Genomic DNA, 14702 nt, shown 5'->3' with positions numbered 1-14702 from the left:
TATTTTTTCCAACAAATAACAAACTTCTTTGATATCTCCTCTTCTGCCGTGTTCCAAAAGTGATTCTTAAAAAAATTATTAAATTTAAAGGTATAGAAAAATAGAAAGAACCTTTATAACTTGTAACCAGGTACTTATTTTCGTCTGCTAGCGTGGTGCTCTCTTGTTTGGGTTTACCTAACAACAATAAGGATACTTTCTTTCAATTTAGAGGATTATTACCTTATAGCCAGGAAAATAAGATGTGGTATTAATTTTGCTTGTGGTCATCTGGTCAATTTGGCTGCCTAAAAATTCAAGTAGATTTTACTTTTAAGAAATTGAATTTGGAAGTTACTCAAATTATTGCGTTTCAGGCATTGTATCTATCGATAGAGGGAAAGTGAGGGAATAAAGATTTTGAATAATATTCTCTTAAATAATATTGCGATGAGTTATAAAAATGGTGATAAAGCATAAAGGATTAATTATTATTATTATTATATTAGGTTTAGTTGTATTTGTAATACTCGTAATTGTAATTTCTTTTACTTTTAATTGTTTATATTTTTTAATTATTCAAACTGTCTATCACATAAAGAATCCATCTAATAATTAAAAACATTATAAAAAGTATATAGTATATCGTTGATTTATATAAATTTGTAAATAAAAGAGTATATAAAATACTTAAATAAAAATAAATAAGCTTTTTATTATATTATATATATTATTTAGTATTTTTATTTGACTATTTTATGAAATTTTCTTTTTACTAATTTATACAAATCAATAATATGTCATGCCTCTATTTTATTGTTTTTTATAATAATTGGATGAAATGTTAGAGTCAGAGACTTAATTTAAAAATTAAAAGAATTAAATGTAAATAATTAAAATTAAAGAAACTAAAATCATGCATAAATTAAAATTTAAAGACTAAAAGTGCAATTAAGCTTTTATACTAATTCATCATGTTACGTCTTTCCGAATGACAAAATATGAAAACTAAGAAAATAGAAAAACAATCCTCCCTAAGTTAAATTTTACTTAGCTTTAACCTTATTATACATTTTATCCTTTAAGTACATATCAGCTACACTGAATGTTGTCGAAATGGTCATCATCCTAGGATTGAATTGGATTGAAAGTTTCTTCCTCACTTCCTCGGAAGATAGCGATTTAGTTCACCAGGTACCTTCTTTGTCTTTTATACAAATTGATTTGCTTGTTATGGTTAAGAGAGGTTTTTGATTTGCTCTTTTTGATGGTGTTATTAACTGGTGTGGATAAATGAGATTTAAGGAACATATGTTGAGCTATTTATAGGGCAAACTGATCCCAATTCATTTCCTAACCAAAATTAGACTATGTAAAGAAGTTAATTAAAAGCCCTCAGTCGTCCTTTCAGGTATGTTGATATTTTTTTATAATATAGGTGGCCAAATGAATTAGAGAGGTTGTTCTTAAGAATTACTTGAGCTTTCTTGATTTTGTCGAGTGTTTATTAATTTAATCGTGCTTTTTTAGTTTTACAAGGAGAAAAAAAGACTACAACCTAGAGCCAAAAGCATTTAGTATAATTATTGCTAGAGCTAGATTAGTCAAATAGGTTCTAGCGTTCCTTCACAAAGAGAAATGTTAAAGAAGCACAAGGGTCAAGCTTTGAGCTTGAGATGAATAGGTCGAGTCCTTGAGTTAACGATTGACCCTACCAATTTAAGTTGCTTAAACCTCCACTACTTATATTGTACACCTCTCTTTTATCCATTGATCGATGACTTCCTTAAGGTTGGTGTCTTAGGCTAGCAAGGATCCCTCTTTCACTTCCCAAGTCTCTACTTATAACAATGATGAATGACCTAAACACCGATAGTAGGAACGGTGAATTAGAGATCCAAGCAATATGTAGTAGAATAGAACAAGCACTCTTCTCTTTCCCAAATAATGATGAATAGCATACCTATAGCAAATTCACTCTTCTAAGGGAGGATTGATGTGTTTAAGAAAGAAAATGAGGTTGAATGCCGGAAAAATCTTGGTAAGCTTGGGCAACTAGCTAGAGGTTGACGTTACGAACTAGAAATTTAAGGTTTTACACCTTAGAATCTAAGGCTTGACATCTTAGACTAATAGAGGCCTAAGCTAAATAAATTGATTTCAAGAGAAGAAAGTATTGGCCAAAAGCTAAGAACAACGTAAAAAAGGATCGCTAAGTTATGGAAATAGCTGAGGCTTGAAAGAGAACAAAAAGCTACAAAATGTGAAATTGCTTCATTACGCCATAGGTGGAGAGCAAAGAAGAATTAAAAAGAAAGGGATACAAAATATATATCTTGAAGCAATTTGAAATTTGACGTATGATATACTAGGATGTATTTCAAGTTTCTTTATCATAATCAAGATTTTTCCAAAGGTAGGTCTCGTGTAAATTTTGTTGATAATGAACTCAGCCCTCTTTCTTATGATAAAGAAAGATATGGAATGGATAGAGAACGAAGTCTATTGGTAAGTATAATTTGGTTAATTAAGTATCATAAATCATTTGAAAGTAATACAAATTAGGAAATATAATCACATAAACTAGTTCTTTTGATTTGGTGAAAGTCGTTGAATTGTTAAGAAATATTTAATTTGGGAAGACGGAGGCGTCTATCCTATCCTCGCTTAGTGTTTAATTTATTCTTAGGTTCGTGTATTTTTCTTAATTAATTGTTTATTAAATATCACAACTAGAAAAATATAATTTTATATTAGTTGCTAAAATCAAAATTTAGTCCCGAATGAATTTAGCTACATAATTAGCAATCATATTTATTCGGTAGATAAAACCTTGTTCGCAAATAAATTTAAAGACTAAAATAGTGGTTTATCTTAAAAATTTAAAATTAATGACCAAATAAATTCTAAAATAATAATCAAACATCAAATTGCAAATAAGTAACAAAAATGTGACTAATACTATACATTACAAAATTAGTTGAAAATTGGGACAATATATTCTGGTCACAAAATTGGGTTACAAATTTATGATACTATGTTTGGTGGCTAAATTAATGGCCAATCAGCAACTATGATTTTCAGTGACAATTTTAGTGGCTAATCAGTTACCACAAATTTCAATGACTATATTGGAGGCTAATTAGTAACTACTATATTCATTGGCAAAATATGTAGCTGACTAGCGATCACAATTGATAATTATTGTTTCAGTCTCTATTATGTCACCATAATTTTTTTAGGACTAATTAGTGACCACTAAATTCGGTTGTTATTTTTTATAATTCAATTCAATTACTAATATATATGAATAATTATTTTATTTTATATTTTTAGAATTTTATTTAACAAAACATATTTATAGAAAGATGAATTTACTTAACAAACCTGATAATACTTCATAATAAAAAAATACATAAAAAATAAGTGAAGTCATTATACAATTCATAGCGACATGTATTTAAACTCCATAAAAAAATTATAAAAGAAACAAAATAAAAAGAACAATCATATGTATAACAATTATAAAAAAAAAGTTATAAATCATGAAAACGAAAGATCATTGTCTCTGATGGAGAAATTATACATTTGGATAGTAGACAAAATTTTTAAATGTTTAACAACTTATTGTAGAATATCTCAAATTCTTTATAATTTGTAATTTTGAATTGGTCCTGTCTACACGATAATAATGTATGTATTCTTTAATGTTAATTCTACATTAGAGTTGACAATAATCGACTGATAATTAATACTAAAATATAGATTAAATTATGTATAAGAAGATAATGAAATTGCAAACTCTTCACACAGTTACTCTAATTACACATGTTTATACTAATTGTTCCCTATGCCTTCCATCCCATAATAACACCATCTTAAGCCCTTTTCTTCTCTCTAATAATCATAATTTTTTCTTTAATTATATAATGAAAACGAAACTATCATAAAAAAATTTCACATCTCACAAAGCAGTGAAACCTTTTTTTCATATCTAATATTATTACAGTCACTTTGCAAAAATAGAATCAAAATAAATTACAAATCGTATCAGAAACCAATGTATATACTAGCGATGCATAAATATAACATAAAATGCTTAGGCTATATAGTTCATACAATTGATTAGCATAATTTAAAAATAAGCTTAAAAATATAGTGTACTTGTAAAATAAATTATATGAAAATATTTACAAAAATATTAGGCCCAGTGAACAAAAGATTTAAACTAGTAGTTTCATTTAAAACAAATTTTTATCTTCTATCATATTTAAATAAATATAAAAACATAAATTCAAAACTTTTAAATTGTAATATGTATAAACTTAGTTTATAACTTATATTGATCTTTAAAAGTAAAATTAAAAATAATTAAAATTCAGTAAGCATGTTTAAAGAATCTTATTTCCTTTTTTTTGTCTTGTTTTATAAAATTAATCTTTTAAAATCATGAATTTAAAGTAAAAGTTTAATATTTTGTAACTATCTAATATATTTACTAATAAGAAGAAGCAGAAATGCCACTTAAATGTCATAAAGTTGTAGTCAAAATCTATGAAATGAATGTTATAATAGAAAAATATATGTAGTCATAAGGAACACTGTTTTCTCCAGTATATTTGGCAGCTAGCAGCAAACTTTTCACACCCCATCTCCAAATTCCCCGTGAACATGTCATTATTTTTTTCCCAACTAAAAAAAGATAGTACAACAATTCCATTGTAGATAATAAAAGCACAGAGAAAACATGTCATTATTTTTTTTCTTTTTCATACTAAGAAAGAAAGTCTTGCAAGATCACATTATCTGACAATCAAATGCTCCAACATTTGCCCATCATTCTTATATCTTTTCATAAACTGCATAATGTGCAATATATAAAACTAATAAGTATTATATAACTATAAATGAATGGTCATTGTTATATAATTTAGAAAGTTATATCATTACTTAAAAAGATTATCTAACATTTTAAAAAATAAATATATCTTCAAGTTAATATAGTATATAAATATTTAAAAATTTAATCACTAACAAAATCAAACATGGAATATAGATTCAAATTTATAATATTAAGAAAGATTATTCAAAAATTTATAAGTTAATATTTTCTTCTATTAATGAAACATTAGATACTATATTTATTAAATATAATATACATTTATCTAATGTAATATAATTAAATAATATATTAAAAATTATAATAATATATTTATGCATAATATTAATTTTAAATACTTTTAATGATGGTTGATCATATTTTTCAAAATCATTTTTAATAAGTATAAATTTTTTATTTCAAATATTCTCTCTCTAGTTTTTAAAGCAACACCTTTTTAAAAAAAATTAAAAAGATATTTATCTCAATCACTAAAGAATGTTTTCTTTTCAAAATTAAAAATTAATTTTTTAAAATAAAATGTTTCATATTAATAAACAATTCTAACAGTATAAAAAATAATAAATATCATCAATGCATCATAATAATGAATATTAATATTATTTATATTAATAATTTATATATTTATTATAAAAAAAACACATCAATAGAAATAATCGTAATGTCTATCATTTTCTCTATTGTAATAAAATAAATTAATCATAAATTGTCTCAACAAATAAATAATAAAAATAATATTGTAATAAATCATTTTTTACCTAATATAAAAATTATCTTGTGATCAAATAGCCATCGATTTCATTTTTAAAATTTCGTGATCAAATATTTTGATGGTTAATTTAAATGGATAAATTATCTTGCCACATTTTTTTATATTGAATTAGCATTGAATTTATTTTTAAAGTTTGTAACAATTTTTTTAGCTAATTTCATAGCTAAATCACCCTGTCATGTTTTGCGATGAAATTCATCGTAGACCTCAATTTTAAATATTGTGATCAAATTTTTAGGCTAAAGTTTACATTTTTTTTATTATTAAAATTATTGGTTGCTAATTTAGTCATAAATAACCACTAATTTTATTTTATTTTATTTTTGTTAAATTCAATTGCTAATCAACTATTTTTTGGTAGTGTACATGGACAAAGTAGGTTAATCTTTCTAATAGATCTTTCGAATTAGTCTTTTAAAAATTTAATCTACCTTAACCTATTTAAGTATTAGATTTAATTTAAACTTTTTAAGAAGTTTAATTAATTAAATAGGTCATACTTAAACTTAAAAAAAAGTTTATTAAGTCTAATAAAATACCTATTTAATATTTATAAAATTTATAATATATTAAATAATTTTACAAAAATTTATAATATAATACTATATGAAATAAATTTTAAAATAAATAAAATCTTAAATTAGAAACTATAATTTTTTTATTGGAATGGAAGAGTGTTATTACTAGTTTACTACATACCTTATAAAAGAGAGCACTATTTGATGGAGTCTTTTGTATTATTGTTGTTTGATGTGTCTTTTTCATTAATATCTTTATACTTTACTTGGAACAATATTATTATTTATATATTTTAAATTTTTGTTTGTTGTATTTGTTAATTTTATCTAAAATTTATTTAATTAAATTGTGTTTGTTGATTTAAGATGTGAAATTTTATCCTACTAAATTTGTTTAATGATTTATGAATTGATGTTTATTCAATTGTGGTTTTTTTTTTTTGTGTGTTTAATGATTTACTTATTTAAATTAAATATGTGATTTAAAATTGATAAATAAAAATATGTAATTTTCTTATAAATATTTAAGGTGCTATATAAACTATTTTTTTATAACTTATTTATATATAAATTTTATGATCTTTATAAAGACATACATATTTAGATGATTTGATAGCATAATATTTATATAAAAGTTTAATAATCTATTAAAAATCTTGATACAAAAGTCATTAAAAAGACTAATAAATCAAATCATGCTTTTAAAAGGGACATATTAAATTTTAAAAAAAAAGGCTTATAACAAATAATATATTATACTTAAGATTATTAAATTGACTAAATCTATTTAATAATAATAAAATATTAATGTAACTTTAGATGTAGTTTATCTTATAGATTTGTTATTCAAATTAGTTCAATAGTCTCTCTTATTACTAAATAACATGTATACAATTGGCCAAATTGCAACATGTAATTAAACACAACAAGGTGAACACAGTTGAATGAAAAAAATATGTATACCATAAAAGAATAAAACATAAATATATCTTTTTTTTTCAAGGTTCATTAATGAAAGATTTATAAAATTAACTACAAGTAAAAGGTGAAAAAAAGTATTTCAACGGTGCATAATAAGTAAATAGAGAAAGGTTAACTAAGCATATCTAAACTAAAAAATTAAGAATCTTAAAATCTGATACATAACTTTGTTACTTTATTAGATTTGTCGTAACCCTAGACATAGGCTTCGTCATGTACGATAAAAGTTAAATAAAAATACATAAAACACAATTAAATGTAAAAAATAAAAAAGTAAAAGCAAAAATTAACTTGATCAGCAATGTAATGGATAGCAACTTCAATCCTATAGCAAAAATGTTTTAAATGTAAAGGATATGTCTAGGAATCTTTGGAAGAAAGATAAAGGAAGTAAAAAATAATAATAAAAAATAAATAAAAATTTGTATTCATCTATTAATTGTTCATCCTATGTAGATGTTACCTAAACCTAATCTATTAATAGGTGAAAATAAACACTACACCATTTTAGATCTTTTAAAGTAAAACACTTCTTCATAGAATGGAATATAAAAAATATTATCCAATCTTTACTTGTACAACGGTTTCACGTATAACTTCTCTTTAAAGTCGATTTGAAATAATATTCACTTGCAAAACGATTTCGTGTATAATCATTTTTTTAAGGTCATTTTAGATAGCAATTCTGTATATAACCATTCTCCAAAAACTTTAAAGAAAAGTTATGTATTAACGACTCTAAGAAAATAAAATTTTAAAATATACTCTAATAACTTTTAACTTATAAAAATACATATAAGGAAAAATCACTGCTAAACCCTTAGTAGTAGCAGCACTACCCGTTACTATATTTTTTTTTTTTCTTCTTCATCCCCTTCTCTTTTATCACCTTTACATCTTTCTATCACCAAATTTGATTCCTTAAATCAAGGTTCGTCCCCTTCTACGCTAACAAACTCCTTCTATAACCTTATATACATTTCTCACTTCTCTTTCTCCTTCAGTCAAAACTTATATACTATTATTTTGATTTTTCTTTCTACATTTACTAAAGTAATCATAGTGTTTCGTTCATTTGAATGAGAATGTTTAGTTAGCACACCATACAAATTTAAATTTTAATATAATAAAGAATCAATTTTAATTTATAAAAAAAATTCAAAAAAAAAATTGCTTTTCAAATTTGTAATTCCGAAGTACTACTTCTAAATGTATTATGATAATTTGACGATTTTATTGTTTGTAGAAAAAATTTGATAAGAAAAAAATGACTGCAATGATTATATAAAATATTAATTTTATTGAGAATTTTAGAATATAAAACTTTTAATTAATAAATAATTTTTAATAAAATATTATCTTTATTTTATAACTACTCTCTCCGAGTAAATGTAACTTTGCATGACAATATATATATATATATATATATTTGCAATGCAACCTGCACAACCATGTAAGTTGGCATGATTATACCAATTTGACATATTTAATTTGCAATTTTCAAATTTCGTACAAATATATTTTTTTTATTTTGTTATTATTAAGTGTTCCTTTTCAATTTAAATTTTTTTTATTATTGAAAAGTCTTCTTTGACTCTATTTTTCAGGTCCTACAAGAAAATTAAAAAAATAAATAAAATAAAAATCATATGCTAATAATAAATTGACAAAAAGATTACTTAATTTCTCACAGATAAATTAATAGAAAGGTTGACTCGTCGGTACACTTTATTAAATCATGAAAATTTCAATGTAAGCAATTTTGAGTTTAAACATAATTGACTTGATAATTTTTAATTTAAGAAATAAAAAATATTAATTAAAATAAATTTAATATAAAATAAAATATGATTTTTATGTTCGATTTAAATAAAAATTGAATCCAACTCAACTCTGCAAACACCCTAACCCTAATATCAAAACTTTTGACGATAATAAGGGCAAGCAACTAAACGAGGAGTATACCTTAGGCTTAAGTGGTAGTGCTCTACCATATGCGCAATGCTAGAGCATCGTAGGCAAGGTCGCAGTGACAACTTTAGAAAGAGAGGAGCAAAAAAAAAAAACTTCAATATTTATTGTTATGTTTTTTGGCATATATTTTATTACAGACTAATTTTTTAAGGCATGTATATTTACTAAAATAAGTATAATATTTCTCATAATAAATATGTTTATAGATTTAATTATATTAGTTTATAAATATAAAAAATTACATTATTAAATTATATAACTACTCTGCTTACAGAAATTATTCTAACAATTACTACATTAGAAACGAGATTTTAAAGAACTAATTTAGACAACAGTTAATAGAAATAGTTATGTAATAATACATTTAGAGAGCGATTAATGTTGAACCGCTCTCAGATCTACACTTTTGAGAGTAGTTTTTTCTGTTAATCGTTCTCCAAAGTTATAATTTAAAGAGTTATTACCATTGAAACGCTCTCATATCATACTTTTAAAAGTGGTTTTTTATTAACTACTCTCTAAAGTCACTCCAAAGAACCGCTCTCCAAAGTTTTTAATTTTTATAAATAAAGCTCGCTCAACTTATGAATCTATTAACTCTTCGTCTTACAAGTTGGTCTCTTTTATTTTTGTAAGTTTTTTTCGTCTCGTTAACATATATAAGTTCTTTTTGTCTTCTATGCTCTCTTTATCTCCTTTGCGTTAATAAATTATTCTTTTTTCACATTTATAGGTTCTTTTCATCTTCTATGCTCTCTTCATCTTCTTTGCGCTAATAAATTGTTCTTTTGCACACTCTTTTTAGAGAGATAAGTAGGTAGGTCGGGTGCGATTGTGTGAGACATTTCCGCGATTGTTTGCTGTGGCAAGAAATATTGAATCTTGTGTGTTGGAGAATGATTTTTATGATGACACTAGGTGAGTTTGGGATGTTGGTTGGAGAAAATAACTCTTTCAACATGAGATTTCAAGCTTTAATCTTTTGTTGGAACTTGTGGATGAAGTTTCTATTAAGGTGCTACAAAAAGATAAATGGATATGAATGGTAGATTCTTTATGTTGTTATTTAGTGCAATCTGCATATTCATGACTATTTGAATTTTTTGGTAGTCCTAAAGGCTATGAAAAGGGAAGGTCCCTCTTAAGTGTCTAGTATATTTTTGGTAATTGTTGTAAAATGCACTTTCTTATAAATGTTTGCTGATTGATAGTAGTGTTGAAATTGATGATATAACTTGTTGCTTCTGTTATGATTTGGAGGAACTTCTAACTCATTTATTTTTAACATGCTCAGTTTCATCTCAAATTTGGTACTTTATTGCGCGTTAGCTTGGATTTTTACTGGTTTTACCTTCAAATATATCAACTCACTTGGTTTCTTGAGTTGGTATTGGTTGTAGTAAAAAAGAAGGGATATGTTTATTAATTGTTTAGGTAAGTACAGTGTAATTTTTGTGGTTACATAGAAATAGAATAGTATCTTCCAATGATATTTTGGATAAGAAGGGAGTCCTAGATTCTATTATTCTGAGGTCCTATAAATGGTTATCACTTGTTAGTAAGGTAAAAGCTATTTTGTTAGTTGATTGGTATCTGAACTCACGAAATTCATTCGTCTTAACTTTGCATAAATATGTTTCTGCTTTTTATTTTTTTGAGTAAGTATTATTTTTTTTCTGTATATATGAATTTTGAGTTTCCTTTGAACTCTCTCTAATAATATATGTTTTGCTTATAATATATATATATATATATATTTTGTTCTTCTAAATAATACAATCTATTTAATCCCTTACTTTTAAATTTTGTAATTTAGTTCTCCTAACTTTTTCCTTGTGCATATGATTCATCTATTAGCTTTTCATTTGATTTGTCCATTAAGTGTCATTTTGGCTTGCATTTTTTTGTCCTTTTAAATACTAGTACGTAGTTATCTATTTGATCCCTTTAAATATCTTAACCTGTATGATAGGAAATCAATTGAAAAAAAATTTAATAGCTTAAAAATCTTTTAAAAAAATAAAATAAGCGAAGGCTGATGAAAGGACTATATAAAAAGAAAAGAAAAAAGTATAATATTAAATTAAGCTTATTTAAACATATATGTATATATATAGGACATGTATCAGGTTTGAAATGATATCGTTAGCAAAGTAAATCTTAACTATATAATTATAATAGAAAGTAAAAATTATATTCAATTAATGTTAACTTATTCTTAGTTATTAATTAAAAATTATTGAAAATTATAAAAGTATAAAGAGAATCATTAAATTTAGAATGAAAGAAAGAAATTTACATAATTTTTAATAAATTTTAATTAATAATTAAAAATATATTAAAAAAGATAAATACTAACCAGTGCTCTTAAACAGTTAATTAAGAAACCAATCTGTTTCTTTATTAAAAACATAATAAATACATCTGTTCATGTGATTAGCAGTATAATCTAATGTAAACTTTAATCAAAATTTACTATTTTAATTTTTAATAAAAAGATAAAAAAAAATATATGTTACTAACTCCTCAAATGTAAATTGTTAACATTGTTTGTTGCATATATATTGAATTCAAACAATGACATATGTGATATTTGGCGCAATATATTTTCGTTCTTAGTTTAAGTTTATATATTAAATTATTATTTTCTTAAAATTAAAGTATTTTTAGAGATATGAGAAAAATTTGGGAGGAATTATTTTATTTTTTTATTACATCATGTCTTTTACCTTCTTAAATTAGATTTTAAATATTTATGATTTATTTAAGTTTTAAATAATTTTAATATTGTTTTATTTAATATAATACGATATTTATTAATAAAAATAAAAATATTTGTTTTTTTTCTAATTTTAAAATATATAGGTTGAAAATAATTATATAATATATTTTTAACTTTTTAATTAAAAATTCAAGAAAAAAACTCACTAATTATCGGTTAATTTTCATCTCGGATACCCAAAAGAAATTGGGGTGCATATTAGACTTAATTACAGATTAGACTTAATTAATAGCGCACCAGACCAACTACCCTATCCCCTCCAAAATGTTTACATATGACAAAACACAATGACCCACTACCCAGGACTAGAAGAGTTTTAAGTGTCATGCCATCAATGGAGTACCAGAGAAATATAAGAAACGTATGTGTTATATTAATATTTAAATAAGAAGTTTTCTGTTTAAAAAATTATTAGATAAAATTTCGATAAACTTTAAAAAATGTGAGAATAATACATCCTTTTAATTATTATGATTAAAATTGTTAATTTTTAATTAACAACCAGAACTATACTTTAGATCTTAAAGTATTTTCTATTAATTTAGAAACTAAATCCATTTAAGACGCTTCTATTAGGATACAAACTAAACTTGATTTTTTATTTATTGTCTGGGGAGAAAAAAAACGAGAATGGAATTGTATTGAAGAGAAAAAGACGCGACTATATATTGTTTGTTGAATTCGTGGACAAAGTCGTAATTAATGATGATGAAATTTCTAAAGGTAATCTGACTAACCTCAATATAGGAAACTACTGTTTCTTGGTTAAGTTGTGGCACTGCCTCCTTTGGCTCCATTTTATGATGACTCAACTCAACTTGTAAGCGTCAAGTGCCCCTTCAATTATTGCACACACAACAAATTAAACCTAGGCCATCTGTCCAACTTGCAATCTCATGCTCTTTGGCCCAAAAAAAGCCAGTCTCGTCACTCGGTCTTATTATTTCGACCAAAAGAAATAAAGAAAATTTTTTAGGAATAATTTTATTTATACATAAAAAATATAAAAAATACATTTATTTTATTTCATTCTAACCAAGTGTGCTTGAATTTTTATTAAGAAATTTTAAGTCATATTTTTGTAGACTATAAGCATTTTCATTAGATACAATAACCGATAAAGCTGCAACAAACTTTGATCCACAAAAGTTTCAAATCATATTTAAACAAAAATGTAAAAAAGACAAGTTTGTTAAGCAAAACATAATTTAGAAATTTCTAACGGAAATCTAGGCATGTCCCGTATGTTGTCATCTAACACACTATCCATCCTCCTTTTTCAAGTATTAGGTCAAGAGAAGTTTCAAGAGATTGCAAGACTAGTCTTCTCTATATGCTTAAACAAGACACTGTTATAAATCAATATAAAATTAAAACAAAAATGCAAATTTTAAATTAATATAAAGTTATCAGAGTTGTATAAATTGGTATTTATAAATACCTAAAAACAATGATGTCATTATAATTGTACAGAGCATGACTTGTATGTGGATATAAAAATCTTAAATATCAATTAAAAAAGAAGTAATTTAAAACATTTTTAAAGAATATGATATAGATGATATGATCATAATCATTTTGAAATGACGGGGAGCTCCTAAAGTCTCCACTAAGAAAAATCCTAGTTTAGCACTACCATTGCCTTTTTGTTATTTAATGTGCATGTTGCATTATGGAGAAGCCAAAATTAGGAAGCCCGTACATAACAACCATTGATGCATTTATCCTTCTTCCTTGTCAGTGTCTTCGTCAATCTGCAGTTACACATTTTTCTTTCATCATTTTTCCTCTTTTCTGTTTGACTTTCCCAGTTGATATGAATTTCCAAAGCAGGCCTTGAAACCATTATTACCCCGATTTACCAAAGCATAGTTTTATTCTCTTTCTACTCAGGATATGGTCGAGTTAAATTTGCCTTTTTTATATAAATAGTAAATGTGTGTTTAGCGGGTATTTATAAATTTTATTTTATATAATTAATTTTTTATTTAATATAAAAGTTATAATTGATTCTACTATAAATTGAAATTTCTCGGCTATCAATTGAAATTTATTTTCTTCAAATCTTTAATGATCGAATTTTATTTCTTTTAATAAAATGTTTTTTAGTGATCGGATAAACTAAGCGACACTTGTTAATTGTTTGAGTTAAAATTGGCTAATCATGATAAAGTAAACACTTAAGGAAATTGACTGGTCTTTATACACTTTTCACGAGACAATGTTAGGGTAAATAAATTAACCTCTATTTACTTTCGCGATGGCTACGTGTCAAAATTTGATATTTTTTTTAAGAGAACTTTAAAATTATTCAATCGCTATTATCTATTACATGATAAAAAATATATATTAAAAAGTCTATAAGTGTTCTTTGATTAAAAAATTATTTTATTTTTATAAATAATTATAAAGTGTCTTTTTTATATCTTAACAAAAATTTTAAAAAATACATTACACGAACAAAAGATCTAAAAATAACAGAAAAAAAAAGAAAAATATTATAATTTACTTGTTCCTGAAAATATTTTATCCGTTAGACGTCATAGAGAGTTAAGAATTGTTCTGATGTGATTATTTTTTCATAAGGATATTGAATAGTTATATGTAAACGAGCGTGAGATAAAGTAATTGTAAAACTTTGATCAATGTATCTTAAAATTTGGACTGTTTATTGACCATAATTCATAAATCTAGTTACCATAAAGAACATATTTTGAATATTTCTAATTATTTTTATATTTTTTTCTCTTTTTTGAGACAAGTTATGAATATAGAAAGTCTGTCTTTTATGATAAA

Source organism: Abrus precatorius, unplaced genomic scaffold (assembly GCF_003935025.1).
Source record: "Abrus precatorius isolate BTA unplaced genomic scaffold, Abrus_2018 Scaffold9, whole genome shotgun sequence".
Lineage (NCBI taxonomy): Eukaryota > Viridiplantae > Streptophyta > Magnoliopsida > Fabales > Fabaceae > Abrus > Abrus precatorius.
This window is presented reverse-complemented; position numbering follows the sequence as displayed.